This window comes from Chenopodium quinoa, unplaced genomic scaffold (assembly GCF_001683475.1).
Source record: "Chenopodium quinoa cultivar QQ74 unplaced genomic scaffold, ASM168347v1, whole genome shotgun sequence".
NCBI classification, from domain to species: Eukaryota; Viridiplantae; Streptophyta; class Magnoliopsida; order Caryophyllales; family Amaranthaceae; genus Chenopodium; species Chenopodium quinoa.
Window position 1 is genome coordinate 3,298,851 of NW_018742817.1, and position 14,569 is coordinate 3,313,419.

Below are 14,569 nucleotides of genomic sequence, written 5' to 3' on the forward strand. Positions count from 1 at the left end.
AAGTGAGTCTAATGCCAGGCGCATGGCTTCCCAGTTTGCCTCTTCGTCATATAGCATTACTCGAAGAGTCATCTCGTAGTGTTCTATTGGAAGAACAGCTTCGGCACCATAAGTTAGGAAGAATGGAGTTTCTCCAGTCGCCCCTTTTTCAGTCGTCCTAATGGCCCAGAGAACATGTGGTAATTCATCCGCCCATAGGCCGCCTGCTCGTTCAATCTTTTTCTTGAGACCGTCTGAGATGATTTTATTAAAGGCTTCTACCTGGCCGTTTGCTTGTGGACGGCCGACAGATGCAAAGTAGTGTGCAATTCCTTGGTCACCCAACCAGCTTTTGAGAACAGGCGTCTCAAATTGGGGACCATTATCAAAAACCATAGACATGGGAACCCCGAACCGAATGATGACATTTTTCCGAATGAATGAAATTACATCCTTCGTCTTGATTCCCTTTACAGCCTCCGCCTCTACCCATTTAGTGAAGTAGTCGACGGCAACAAGTATGTACCTCCTTCCGCCTGTAGCAGGCGTATATGGACCCAGAATGTCCATGCCCCACTTAGCAAACGGTAGTGGGCTATGAATGGTAGTGAGGTCAGTAGCCGGACGGTGAATTAGCTTGCCAAACCTTTGGCACTTGTCACATTTTTTCACCATCTCCATTGCATCTGCTTCTAAAGTAGGCCAAAAGTAGCCCTGCCGCCTTGCTCGTTGAGCAAGCGTCCTACCGCCTATATGAGAAGCACAGTAACCAGAGTGAAGATCGTCTAGTATCTCTCGTCCCTTTTCTGGAGTAACACACTTTAAGAAGGGTTGAAGGTACCCCCTTTTGTGAAGTTCTCCCTTTATTATTTCAAAACAGGTTGCTCTTTTTTTCAGTGCTGCCGCCTGTTGATGATCATCCGGCAGGGTACCATTTGCCAGATATGCCCTGATTGGATCCATCCAGGTTGAGCTTATGTCTAGGATTCCAATAGGGTCTTCCTCGATGCTTCTCTTCTCCATTACATCCCAAAAAACAGTTCGAGGAGTATCAGAGGAGGCGGATGATGCTAATTTTGACAGTGCATCCGCCTGGTTGTTTTCTGATCTCGGCACTTGGATCAGATGGAAATCCTCAAGGGAGCCGACTGCTTGTCGGACCGCCTGTAAATACTTGATCATGGCCGGAGGGGTTGCTTCGTATTCGCCATTGTACTAACTCACTATCAATTGTGAATCGGAATAGGCGTCTATTTTTCTTGCCCCTGCCGCCTTGCACATGCGGATCCCGGCTAGTAAAGCTTCATATTCTGCCTCATTGTTTGAGGCCTGAAAACTGAAGCGTAAAGCATACTCGTACCTGTCGCCTTCTGGCGACTGACATATGACGCCTGCTCCACAACCATTTGAAGTAGAGCTTCCGTCCACATATACCTTCCAGACTTGGTCTGGAACTTGAGAGTCAGGAGGACGAGTCATCTCAACAATAAAGTCAGCAAAGGCTTGCCCCTTCACTGCTTTTTTAGGCTCGAAAGTAACTTCGAGGCTCTGTATTTCTATGGCCCATTTGATCATTCGGCCTGACGACTCCATGATGGTAAGTGGCCGCTTGATAGGTTGGTCTGTATACACGACGACTGCATGTACCAAAAAGTAGGGCTTCAATTTTTTAACAGCCATGAAGAGTGCAAGACCAAATTTCTCCACTAGGGGATACCTCAACTCGGCATTTTTCAGTACATGACTGACAAAGTAGACCGGGAGCTGACAGCCGTCTCTTTCAGCAAGGAGAACAGCGCTTAACGCATGATCAGAGACGGCCAGGTACATGTAAGTACTTCTTTGGGCAAAGGGCTGACCAGCCTCGACAAGGAATGCAAGTGAACTTTCTATTTCTGGAAGGCGGCCTCAGCATCCGGCCCCCATTCAAACCTTGCCTTTTTCTTAATTGCCTGGAAAAAGTATAGGCATTTGTCGCCTGATCGGCTTAGAAATCTTCCCAAGGCCGCCAGACAACCTGTTAACTTCTGAACCTCTTGGATGGTACGAGGCGACTGCATGTCAATGACCGCCTGCACCTTCTCAGGGTTCGCCTCTATTCCTCTCTGATTGATAAGGAATCCGAGAAATTTCCCAGACTCAACCCCAAATACACATTTCTTGGGATTGAGCATGACATGGTGCCGCCTGAGTGTGGCGAAAGTTTCTCGGAGGTCCGACAGATGATCTTTCTGAAGTTTAGTCTTGACAATCATATCATCAATGTATGCCTTGACATTTCTCCCAATCTGATCAAAGAACACAGTGTTTATCATTCGCTGGAAGGTAGCCGGGGCATTCTTAAGACCAAACGGCATGACCGTGTAACAGTATAACCCCTGACCAGTGACGAAAGCCGTCTTCTCCTGATCTTTCTTCCACAAAGGAATTTGATGGAAACCAGAGTAGGCGTCCATAAAGCTCATCAAAGCATGACCGGCTGTTGAGTCGACCATATTATCAATTTTAGGCAGAGGGTAACTGTCTTTGGGGCACGCCTTGTTTAAGTCTGTGTAGTCTACACACATTCGCCAGGTGCCATTCGGCTTTTTAACAAGCACCACATTTGCAACCCAGTCTGGGAAGTAACATTGCCGAATGAACCCTGCATCAAGTAATTTTTTAACTTCCGCGGCTGCCGCTTGACTTCTTTCGTCGCCATGGTTCCGCTTCTTCTGCCGTACCGGCTTCTTTTTTGGATTCACGGCCAGTTTATGTACCGCCAGATCAAGACTAATGCCTGGCATTTCATGGACTTCGAATGCAAAGATGTCCTTGTATTCTTTCAATAGTTTGTGAAAATCGTCACCAAGGTCTCTCAGAGCAGTCGTCCCAACTTTGACTGTTCGATCAGGACGTGAGTCGTCTAAGATCAGGTCCGAATGCTCACCAGCCGGCTGAGGGTGGAATTCATCCGACCGCTCCTCTGCCAATGATTGCTAGTTTTTGTCTTTTCTTGCGGCACCTGTCTGGGATGCCTTTCTCTTCTTGCCGCCTGCTTCTTGAACAGGCGCACTCTCTTTGACATTGTCAAGGTCTGTTTTTCCACCACTTGACCCAGTGGCCATAATAGTGGGCTTGACATCCGAGAGATAGCACTCTCGGGCCATCCTCTGATCTCCCCTTAGGGAGCCGACTGTTCCATTATCCCTCTCAAACTTGAGCAACATAAGAGATGGGATTATAACATCCTTGGACTTATTTAGGGTTGGTCGTCCCAGAATCATGTTGTAGGCCAAGAGTTCTTCCACTACCAGGAAACGGACTACCATGTGTCGTCCTTCCCCTTTTTCGCCCAGACGGATGGGTAAATCCACTCGTCCCACTGGGTGGACGACTCTTCCTCCAAACCCTACTAAAGGGTGGGAGGCCGGATGTATGCAATCAGTCTGATATTTTAGTTTCGACAGACATTTGCTACTGATGAGATCTGAGGAGCTTCCGGTATCTATGAGGATTCGGCCAACTCTATGGTTGGCCACTTTACATTCAATAACGATAGGGTCGTCATGCGGCCCTCTTACCCCTCCTAGATCTTCTTCAGTGATGACAATCTCAGGAAATGAATATTTGGACGGCCGTTCTTGGTGAACGAAATTTACATCTAACCGCCTGATATTGTCTTTGTTGCCCCTAATAGTGGGGCCGCCTCCTGAGAAGCCGTCTGCAATGGTGTAGACGATTGCATCATCTGTATCGGAGCTGTCGGCCTGTTGATTCTTTTTGGCCGACAGCTTTTTTGAGGAAGTGTTCCCCGTAGATTTCTTGACATAAGTGTCAAGATCACCTTGCTCAGCCAGGCGGTCCAGATACCGCATGAGACTGATGCAGTCATTGGTGTGATGACCAACATCATCATGATAAGCACAGAATTTATCTTGGTTCCGGTTGTTTGCAGAACCCTTCATGGGGACCGGCTTCTCAATTGAGATCCGTCCCTTGATTTCTTTTAGGATAAACTGGTTATCCTTGTTAAACGCATACTTTGGGGAGTATGGTTTGAATTCTTTTTTCTTTTTCTGGGCCGGCTGTTTAGAGGAATCAGCCGCCCAGACCTCTTTCCTTTTCTCGTCTTTGTTGGACGACTGCTTCTGTCGTCCTTCTCTTTTGTCGGACCTTTTCCCGTCCGACTGTTTTATCGTACTACAAAGATCAGTCGCCTGTATATAGGCTTCTGCTTCAATCAAGGCCTCTTGAAGAGTCGCCACCCTCTTTCGAACCAAATCAAATTTGAAGGTAGACCCGTCTTTGAGACCTCTGAAAAAGTCAGTATAGGCTACCTCATCCGGTAACCCTTGAATCTGTATTCTCATCAGGTTAAACCGCCTGATGTAAGAACGAAGCCCCTCCTTCTCGCCCTGCTGAATTGTTCCTAAATCAAGGGTCGTTTTCTTCGCAGGGATGTTCATGGCGAAGTTGGAGGTGAATAAGTAAGCAAGCGTCCTAAAGCTATTTACACAACCAGTCGGCAGGTTGCCGAACCATTGTTGTGCGATTCCTTTGAGAGTCGCTGGGAAACACTTGCACCAAGTGGGATCATCCAACCCTTGAAGGTACATCAGGTTGGTGAATGCCATCAGATGGTCTTCTGGGTTAGTAGTGCCGTCATAGGCGCCTACTAATACATTTTTCACTTTGGCCGGCTGAGCGGCTTCAGTAATTTCCTTGGAGAAGGCCGACGGCTGTTCACCAAGTCTAAGCAACCGTAGCTGCCAGTCCATAGGTTGGACGTTTTTTGCTGCATGTCCACCAAACGGAGGTAGCTGCAAAAATTAATGTTGTTGCGGCACAAACGGTAAGTTTGGTACCGCCTGGGCGCTATGAAAGCCGGACTGACGGGAGGTACCGCCTGACTGACTCTCATGATACGACTGCGTATGCCTCATTGAGGTATTTCGCAGACTGTCTTGGAAGTTTGAAGTAGAGGCCGACTCTGACAATCAGTCACTCTTCTTCTGCTCTAGCAGTAGCCGAGCGTCTGTGAATGTTTGCTTCGACCCGTCCGCCTGAATATGACGAATAGGTTTCCTATTTCCTGTAGGAAAACGGAATTTTGTGAAATCAAGGGCAGGTGGCTCCCGCTTCCTAGATTTAGGATGAGGAGTCGCCTCTCGCCCTTGAACTGGCTTCCTCTTCAGTGAAGTGGAGGGTTTCTTAGCCGACTGCTCCTTGACCAGAGCAGGCGGCTTCTTGTTGATCAACTCTTGAATCTCTCCCTTGAAGTCCCTCATGAAGGTCATGAGTTCGTTCCTTATGATGGGAGAAGACCCATCAGTCGGCTGCTGCCGAACAGGCGGTGCGCCTGCTGGCTCACTTCCTGTTTGAAGATGTTCCCATTCCCTCCTTTCGGTATGACGGGTACGTCGGGCCCTTAGGGTCCCGTCTGAAGCTGTGTGAGCTTCAACTTCAAATTCACTCTCAGTATCGTGGTCCGACTGAACTTGAGGGTCGTCTAGGGGACGCCTCTCTTCAAGAGTCGGTACAAACTTGTATGCCATCTCAGAAGTACTCTCCCCACAGACGGCGCCAAATGTTTCGGGGTTTTCTGATGTCCTGCAGGAGAGTTACAATTCTGAGACTGGAACCGGACGCCTGTACCTGCAAAACAACGGAGACTCCTGGTGGTGGGAGCTCCGCCTCCAACGGTCAAGTTAGTACTTGATTAAGGAGTAATTAATGCGGAAATTAAAGTGAGTGGGTCTCTCTAGGTGAGAGAGTTTAATGTGAGTTTTTAGCGTAATCAGCCTGTAACTCTGGGTGTAATCAATGTGTTTTTTCCGTAATCCCCCCTTAATGAGGATTAAGGGAGGTATTTATAACCTTGGGAAACGTGCCAATCCTAGGTTTAGTTTAACCCAGGGCTGATTGGGCTTCCCTCGGAAGTTGGGCCTGGGTGGCCGGTTTCTCCATTAGGCATGGAGTATGCCACGTGTCATGACATAATAGGTCCAAGGTGGACGAATAAGCGCGTGCCACGTGGCAAGCCCTGACAGTTCCTACTGGGGGACACTTGGCAGGACCTGATTGGCCCACGTGGCGCATTCCGATTGGTGGGAGCAAAATCCCCTAATCAAAACCTGTAAAGCAAAAATTACGTTGAATGAAACCCGACGTAGCACTTTAAATAAAAGAAGAAATTTAAAAACAAATAACTGCAAGTTTTATCAAGGTGTCCAATTATCCAGAATGGGTCGCTAATGTGGTACCGGTTCCCAAGAAGGATGGTAGAGTAAGAATGTGTGTCGACTACAGAGATCTCAACAAGGCTAGCCCTAAGGACGATTTCCCTCTACCTCACATCGACATTCTAGTAGACAACACAACCAATCACGCACTTCTCCCGTTTATTGATGGGTATGCAGGTTACAACCAGATTCTCATGGCAGAAGAAGACATGGAAAAACTACCTTCATAACACCATGGGGCACTTACTACTACACGGTGATTCCATTCGGATTGAAAAACGCGGGTGCCACGTACCAAAGAGCAGCAACTGCCTTACTCAATGACATGGTGCACAAAGAAGTCGAGGTGTTTGTGGAAGATATGATTGTAAAATCTAAGGATCGCTCTGGACACCAAATAGCCTTGAGAAAAATCTTTGAAAGGCTTCGCAAGTACAACATGAGACTAAATCCAGCCAAGCGTACATTCGGGGTTACCTCAGGAAAACTTCTAGGCTATGTCATTAGCTCTAGAGGAATTGAAATAGACCCCACCAAAATCAAGGATATCATGTCAATGCCGCCGCCCAAGACCGAGAAGCAAATTCGAGGATTCATCGGCCGATTGCAATACATAAGTAGGTTCATTTTAAAACTCACCATGGTGTGTGAACCAATATTCAAGAAACTCAAGAAGAACGTATTAGTGATATGGGACGATGAGTGTCAAGAAGCCTTTGATAAGATCGAAGCCTACCTTGCAAATCCTCCTGTACTAGCGCAAGCACTACCAAATATTCCTCTTCGTTTATAATTGACAATCACCAAAGAAATAATGGGGGCTATGCTTGCACAAGAAGTGGAAGGAAAAGAGAATGACATCTACTACCTAAGTAAGAAAATACTTGAATATGAAGTCCGCTACACACCACTTGAGAATTTATGCCTCGCACTTGTGTGGGCCACCATGAAGTTATGGCATTACATGCTCGTTCACACAGTCCATGTGGTGTCTCGAATAATGGATCCTCTCAAGTACCTCTTTGAGAAATTCACACTCAATGGAAGAATATCAAGATGGATAGTCAACTTAGCTCAATTCGACCTAAGGTCATGCCTCAAAAATCCATCAAGGGATCCACAGTCTCTGATTTCTTAGCGGACTTCCCAATTGAGGACTCAACACCAATGCAAGAAAGTAACTTTCCAGACAAAGATTACTGGTCACTGAGGATGACACTTGGACACTATACTTTGATGGTGCATCCAACCAGAAAGGATGTGGCGTGGGATTCTTATTCGTATCATTTAAGGAAGAGCATGTCCCAATTTCGATAAAGCTTGTCTTCGACGTTACCAACAATGCTGCGGAATATGAAGCATGTGTGGTAGGTCTCGAAACAGCGTTAGCACTAGGAGTTAAGAAACTTCTAATATTTGGAGACTCATCCCTTATCATCAACCAAATTTCCAAGAGGTGAAAGTTGAGGAGTGAAAGTCTCGCTCCATATCAAACCTACTAAGAAACTCTCACCGATTAACTCGAAAAGGTAGAGTACACATACCTACCCAGAGAGGAAAACCAATTTGCTGATGCCTTGGCAAGACTAGTCTCAATGGTTAGAATTCCTAAGGCATAAGCCTGTCTATGTTCAAGGTCTCGAGAGAGAAGAAGAAATCCAAGAAGATGAAGAAGAACTATGGTACACAGACATTCTCAACTATGTCACCAAAGGGGAATATCCACCTAATACTGACAAAAGAGCGAAACGTGCCTTAAGATTCTTAGCCTCACAATTCGTACTCTTAGAAGGTGAACTTCACAAAAGGTTACCTAAAGGAAGATCTCTCCTATGCGTAGGCAAAAAGGAGGCTCAAAAGGCAATGAGAGTTATCCACGAAGGAGCATGTGGAACACACATGAATGGTAAAATGCTAGTCTAGAAGGTCATGCTCCAAGGCATTTATTGGATAACCATGGAAAGAGATTGCCATCAATATGTGAAGAGATGTGCGAAATGCCAGATATACGCCAATTTGCAACATGTTCCACCTTCCCTTCTTTACATTTACACATCTCCATGGCAATTCTCAACTTGGGGAATAGATAAAATTGGAAAGATCACTCCCCCCGGATTAGAAGGTCATGAATACAATCCCGTTGCCAAAGACTACTTCACTAAATGGGTTGAAGCGACATCTTACGCAAAACTCACCACAAAGAATGTGGCACTCTTCATCGAAAGAAATATTATATGTCGATTTGGAGTCCCACACGAAATGATAAGTGACAATGGAACTCACTTTCAAGCAGAGTGTGAAGACCTACTTAAAAAGTATGGTATTCGACATCATCGCTCTTCTCCATATAGACCTCAAGCAAATCGTGCAGTAGAAGAAACCAATAAAAATCTAAAGACAGTCATCGAGAAGTTGACAGAAAATTATAAAGATTGGCCTGACAAACTCCATTTTGCTCTTTGGGGATATCGCACGTCAATTCACTCATCCACAGGAACTACGCCGTTCTCCCTAGTCTATGGAATGGACACCGTACAACCTGTAGTGCTAGAAATACCTTCCATACACATAACTTTGGAAAGTAAGCTTGATGAGGTTGAATGGAGAAGAGCTCGATATGAAGAGCTAGTTCTACTTGATGAAAAGCGGTTGGAAGCCTTGCATCATGTCAAATGCTACCAAAACTGAATGGCTAGACACTTCAATAAAAAGGTCAAAAGAAGAAACATTAAGGAAGGAGACTTGGTGTTGAAAACAATTTTAAAGAATGTTATGGATCCAAGAGGCAAATTTAGGCCTAATTGGTCTAGACCATACATCGTCAAAACCATCCTATCTGGAGGCGCAGTTAAGCTAACAGGTATGGACGGTAATGAATTTTCCAATATGACAAACCTTGACCAACTCAAGAAGTTCTACCTATAATCCAATGAGTTCCGTACTCAAGAGAGCTACGTTTGGCGAAATTCCTTAATAAGGATACGTAGGCTGAAAGGAATGGTGTCCTTCCAACAAGTGTATTCTTCCGATAGAGGGTTTAGAATTATTACAGAGTTAATTCTTTAGTAAGATCAAGTGATCGGAATGCCTAGGTGGAGGCCGCTTCCGATCAGTAATATCAAGGTACAATTGATATTACAGCTTAATCTTAACTTAACCTTTCGGGTCGAACCCAATCGAATCATCGATCCGAGACGATAAATTAATCCGAAAGGATTTAATGAGTCGACAGAGTTTTACGAATACAGACGTCGGATATCGAGCCTAGGGCGTCGAGGCCGAGCGTCGCAAAATCACAAGCGAAAAGTACGAGCGTAGCCGTAGCACCACAATGGTCTAACCATGTGTATGCTAGGCTAGTTCGAGCTAGCATGCACCTAGCATGGCTAGGCGCAAGCCTAAGCACACTAGGTGTGCTAGGCGCACCATCGCAGCCCATCACAGCCCATCGCAGCCCAAACAACATCTCTAGGCGCACCATGCGTGCCCTAGGATGGCTGGGCACCATCGCAGCCCAAACAGCATCTCTAGGCGCACCATGCGTGCCCTAGGATGGCTGGGCACCATCGCAGCCCAGGCAGCATCTCTAGGCGCACTATGCGTGCCCTAGGATGGCTGGGTGCTGTCGCAACCCTAGCACAATGCTGGGCGCGCATGGCAGGACCACACGCACCAAGCACAGCTAGTGCTAGGGACTGACGCATGCGTAGTGCGTGGTGCATGGCCTAGGCACTGGCGCATGCGTAGTGCGTGGTGCATGGCCGAGGCTGGTGCATGCATAGTGCGTGGTGCATGGCCGAGGCTGGTGCGTGTGGATGGCGAGGCAAGGGGCCAGCATGCGTGGCTCGCTAGCAGCACGCATGCTGGCTATGCGAGTGTATGCGAGGAAGAGCTAGCAAGCAGCACCAAGCCCAGCATGCGTGGCTCGCTAGCAGCACGCATGCTAGGCCTTGCGTGCGTGAGGGGCTGGCTGGCATGGCTGCGCGTAGTATGCGAGTGTGTGTGCGAGGTAGTGCGTGGGAGTGATAGGGGCCAGGGCCAGCATAACGTGCTAGGAGTGCCTAGAACCAGCACGCACCAGCGCCTAGCACTAGCACGCACCAGCGCCAAGCATCGCCTAACACCAAACATGCACTCCCTGGCAGGGATGCGAGGCTGCTGGCTGGGCTGGTGCTAGCTGGCGTGCTAGCTGGCAGTAGCCCAACAGCCCCTTGCTTAAGGCAATTTTGTGAGGGGTGGGGACCAAGGCTTTGGCAAAGCCTTGGGGAGCAAGGCAATGGTCCTCCCCACCTCTTCATGGTCCTCACCTAACCTTCTCTCTCCCCTTGACACTTGTTGCATTGTGATTGAATTTAATTATTAATTTATTTTGGAAATAAATTAATTATCAAAATTATTCATTCTCCCACATTGGTTGGGAAATGAAGTTCAAGGGTGCATTTCCCTATAAATACCAAAGGCATGGTATTGGGAAATACACAACCTTGAGTGGAATTAAAAAGGCAACTCTTGTAATTAGAGTAAACCTTTGATTTGTAAAACTCATAGTTTTGTTTTGTCCGGGTCTTGACTAACCTTCAAGACTTGGGACGCTTAGGTCGGGTTGAGGGTACGATCCGTCGAAGATCTCGTAGTTTCGGGATTTTGAAGTAAGAGCTCTTCGGGAGCGAAGCACGTAACAAAGGCATAATTCTTGTTCTTAGTCTTGCTTGATTAAGTTTATTATGCTTGTTAATTGCTTTAATTAAGGGGCGGGTCTTGGGGGGTTTCCTTCAGCGTAGTGTCGGGTCACTACGAAACCCTACAGCGGTATCGGAGCCATGCTCCTTTTAATTTTTGCAATTACTTATTAATTAAGGTGTTTTAAAAGAATTTATTTTTTTGGTTCATCTTCTTCTAATTAGATTAGATGCTCGTTTTAATTAATTTTAAAACTCGGTTTTATTCTCGATTTGGCTGTCGAACCCATATTTTGCCTCAAAAATAGTGATTTTTGGGTGGAATCGACATTCTAGAACATATTTAACCCTTTACAAGAGCTGTCTAGAAGCCAAATTCGAACCAGAAACCCATTTTTTTCTGGGGTTTTTCGTTTTTCAACGAAAATTTTAATTCTTTTTAAGCCTTGATTAATGCAAGCATTACAAGGTTAGATTAAATGCATATTTGCATAATTTTAATTCTTTTTAAGCCTTGATTAATGCAAGCATAACTAATATCCTTAAGCATAATAATGGAGTTTTTATTAGTGCTTAAGTTGATATACCATTTTTCACATAAACTTGTTTTTCACAAATTTTGCAAATAAATTGCAATAAAATGTGAGCTTGTTGTGAACTTGTAATTTTAAGTTCCTATAATGTTAAATTTCTAATCTTTAACGTTTTAAATGATTGGAACCCTAACCCTAAATTTCATATTGAACAAAGTTTGGATTTTTCATGTTTGGTTGATTAAAATCCATCAAGTTCAAATACTTGTGAGTAAAATTTGATTAATCTTCATATTGGAAGATGTAATCTTGGTATTTTACACAAGTATGAAAGTTGGAAAATTTTTCATTAGATGATTAGTTTATTTTTCCAACTCCCATTTGTCAAATCCATTATTAATTTGCATATTGGCAAGATTAATTATGGACAAAGCTCATTTTATTTTAAGCATAAATAAAGACCTAATTTTGTTCACAAAAAAAAAAAAAAATTTGGATAATTTAGGCTTGTGCACCAATAAAATTAATTTTATTTAAGTCTTATTTTATTTTATTTTTCCTCAAATTGATTCTAAAATGTAATTTAAAATTAATTTTGTCACACACAAATCGAAAATAAAATTCCGAGTGAAATGCACGCAAATCGATGCAAAACTGCAAGCGTCACCAAGGCTAGCTGGGTTGCCCAGCAGCCCACATGTAGGCTGCCCATGGTGCACGCAAGGGCCATGCATCCATGCGTATGGCTGTGTGGCAGGGAGGTTGCTGGGCACAGCATTGCGTGGGGCTATGGCTGGGCAAAGGCTGCATGTGGATGCTGGCTGGCAGCATGCTAGCAGGAGCCAACCTAGCGCGCCATATGCTGGAAGGCACCAGCACGCTAGCAAGCATGCGCAGCATGTTAGCAGGCTACTGATGCTAAGCAGCGAGGCTTGCTGGGCACAGCAGAGCAGCACCACGCACCATGGCGCAGGGCCATGGGCTGCCTAGCAGCCATGGTGCTCACCCACTAAGGGTTTTGGTGGGACATTTTGCTTAATGTTTGAGCTATGATTTTGCAATTTTTCCAATTTTAATAATTTTAAGTAATTATTTTAACGAGGTTAAAAACCTCGATTTTTCGGTTTTGCAAAAATTTGACAAATTATGGGTTATGCCGACCTAATTAATCGGATTAATTAAGTATGGATGCGGAATTTAGTGAGAGCTTAATTAATTGCGTGAGCATTTTTCATTAAGAAATAATGGATTAAACAACTTTGACTAGTTTTAATTAGGCGCGTTAATCGGATTAACCACCTAAGTTAGTTACTAGTTTTGTGTGTTTAATTATGTAAAATTGCATGGGCCATTCACAAATAGTGAATGGGTGAATGGAAGATTGGTTTCAAAACAGGTTATTGAAAATGGCAACTAGTGGGGCCCGACTAGGATAGAAAATACGGACTGCGTTCCGTTATGTATTTTTGTAAATCTAAATATGGTCTGCGAACCGTTAAGTATTTTTGTAATATTAGATTAATCTTAGTCGTTCTAGCTAGTTTTTTTATTTTGGCCAAGATGTCTCAAGACGACGTTTCGATGAAGACGAGCCCAAGATGAAGACCCACGAAAATTGAAGATTTCAAGGGGTCATGCTAGTTGCCAAATGCATCTATTTTATGCTTTATATATATTGTTGTTATATATGATTGCTAGATGCATGTCTAGGATTTCTATATGTTGTGACGATTAGTTAAGTTCACTAAAATCAACCAACATAGAAACCCTAGGTCCCTTAATAATATTGAGCTAAAATTTGTCGTTCCAAGAACAACACTTACCGAAATAATGCGTGTACATGATGGACTACGCCAAAGCGAGACATCACTACTTCCCTAGGAACGTAAGGTATACTAGCTATACGAGTTGTATTGGTTAAGCTCAACGATATCAGTAAGGAGTCCTTAGATGTCGTGGCAAAAGAGATAAAATGTCAAGGATGCATTAGATGCGACATTTTATCAAACCGAGAGTAGCTTGGAGCTATTAGCAATTGGATTGCTTACCTTAAGATATTTAATGATTAAGACAAGGAAAAGCATGCTTAACCACTTATTGATCTTTGGGATCTCGGAATCATTTTATTCTCGCCTAAAAGGGACAATTTTATAAATGCGTGGATAAAATGCTCAATAAGATTGAAAATATGCATGAACGTTTTAAATTTCAACTTATTGATTACATGAATGGTTTTTCATTTCAAATTCTTTCAATTGTAGAACAATGTCTGTAAGTAACTCAAACAACAACCATATGTGCCCAGAACTCCCCGAGAAGTTGGCCTTTTCCTTAAACTTGGTCAACTTCAAGGAATGGGAGGAGGAACTCAGGATAACTCTCCGGAATTGTTCCTTGGAGTATACTCTTGATACTCCCATTCCAAGCTTCTTTGCCAAAGGAATCATGACCGATGAGGCTCATGAAGAATGGTCTTCCAATTGCAAAAGGGTCTCACGACTTATGGCAAATTCCATCCCGGAAGATTGGAAAGAAAGTCTTACTTCCTATCTCCCGGACATGTTCCTCAAAGCCCTTGAGGACGTTGTCAATGTAAGAGTCACCAAGAGTGACAATGGCAACTTTGATGGACTCGTGTTTGACTTGAATAGGTCACTCTCAAACATGAGGATAAAGCCACCAAACGTGGGATGTCTTGCTAAGGAAAGGCGCCGGCTTTGGACAAAGGTCTACAATGCCAAATTAAGACCTGGCATGCCCCTCCGACCTCATGTGCTTGGAATGACTAGACTCTTCAAACATATGCAGCTTCTCGGAATCCCATTAGAAGATGAGATGGCGGGGCATATCTTTCTTGCTTCACTCCACTCGGGCTATGACGCACTTAGAGTGCATATAGCTGCGGGAAAGGAGACACACTCCCTCAAGGAGGTGGTGCAACTTCTTTGCCAAGCCACCGCCTATGGAATGACCAAAAGGCCCTTGAGAGCTAAGAAGAAGGAGTTCAAGAAGGTCAAGGCAAAGATGAGATGCTTCCATTGTGGCATGCAAGGCCACTACAAGAGAGAATGCATGCTCTTCAAGGAAGAGGGGAACATTCCGACTGCCTCAGGTATCTTCCTAAACACTTGTGAATTAAGCTTATCATAGGTAT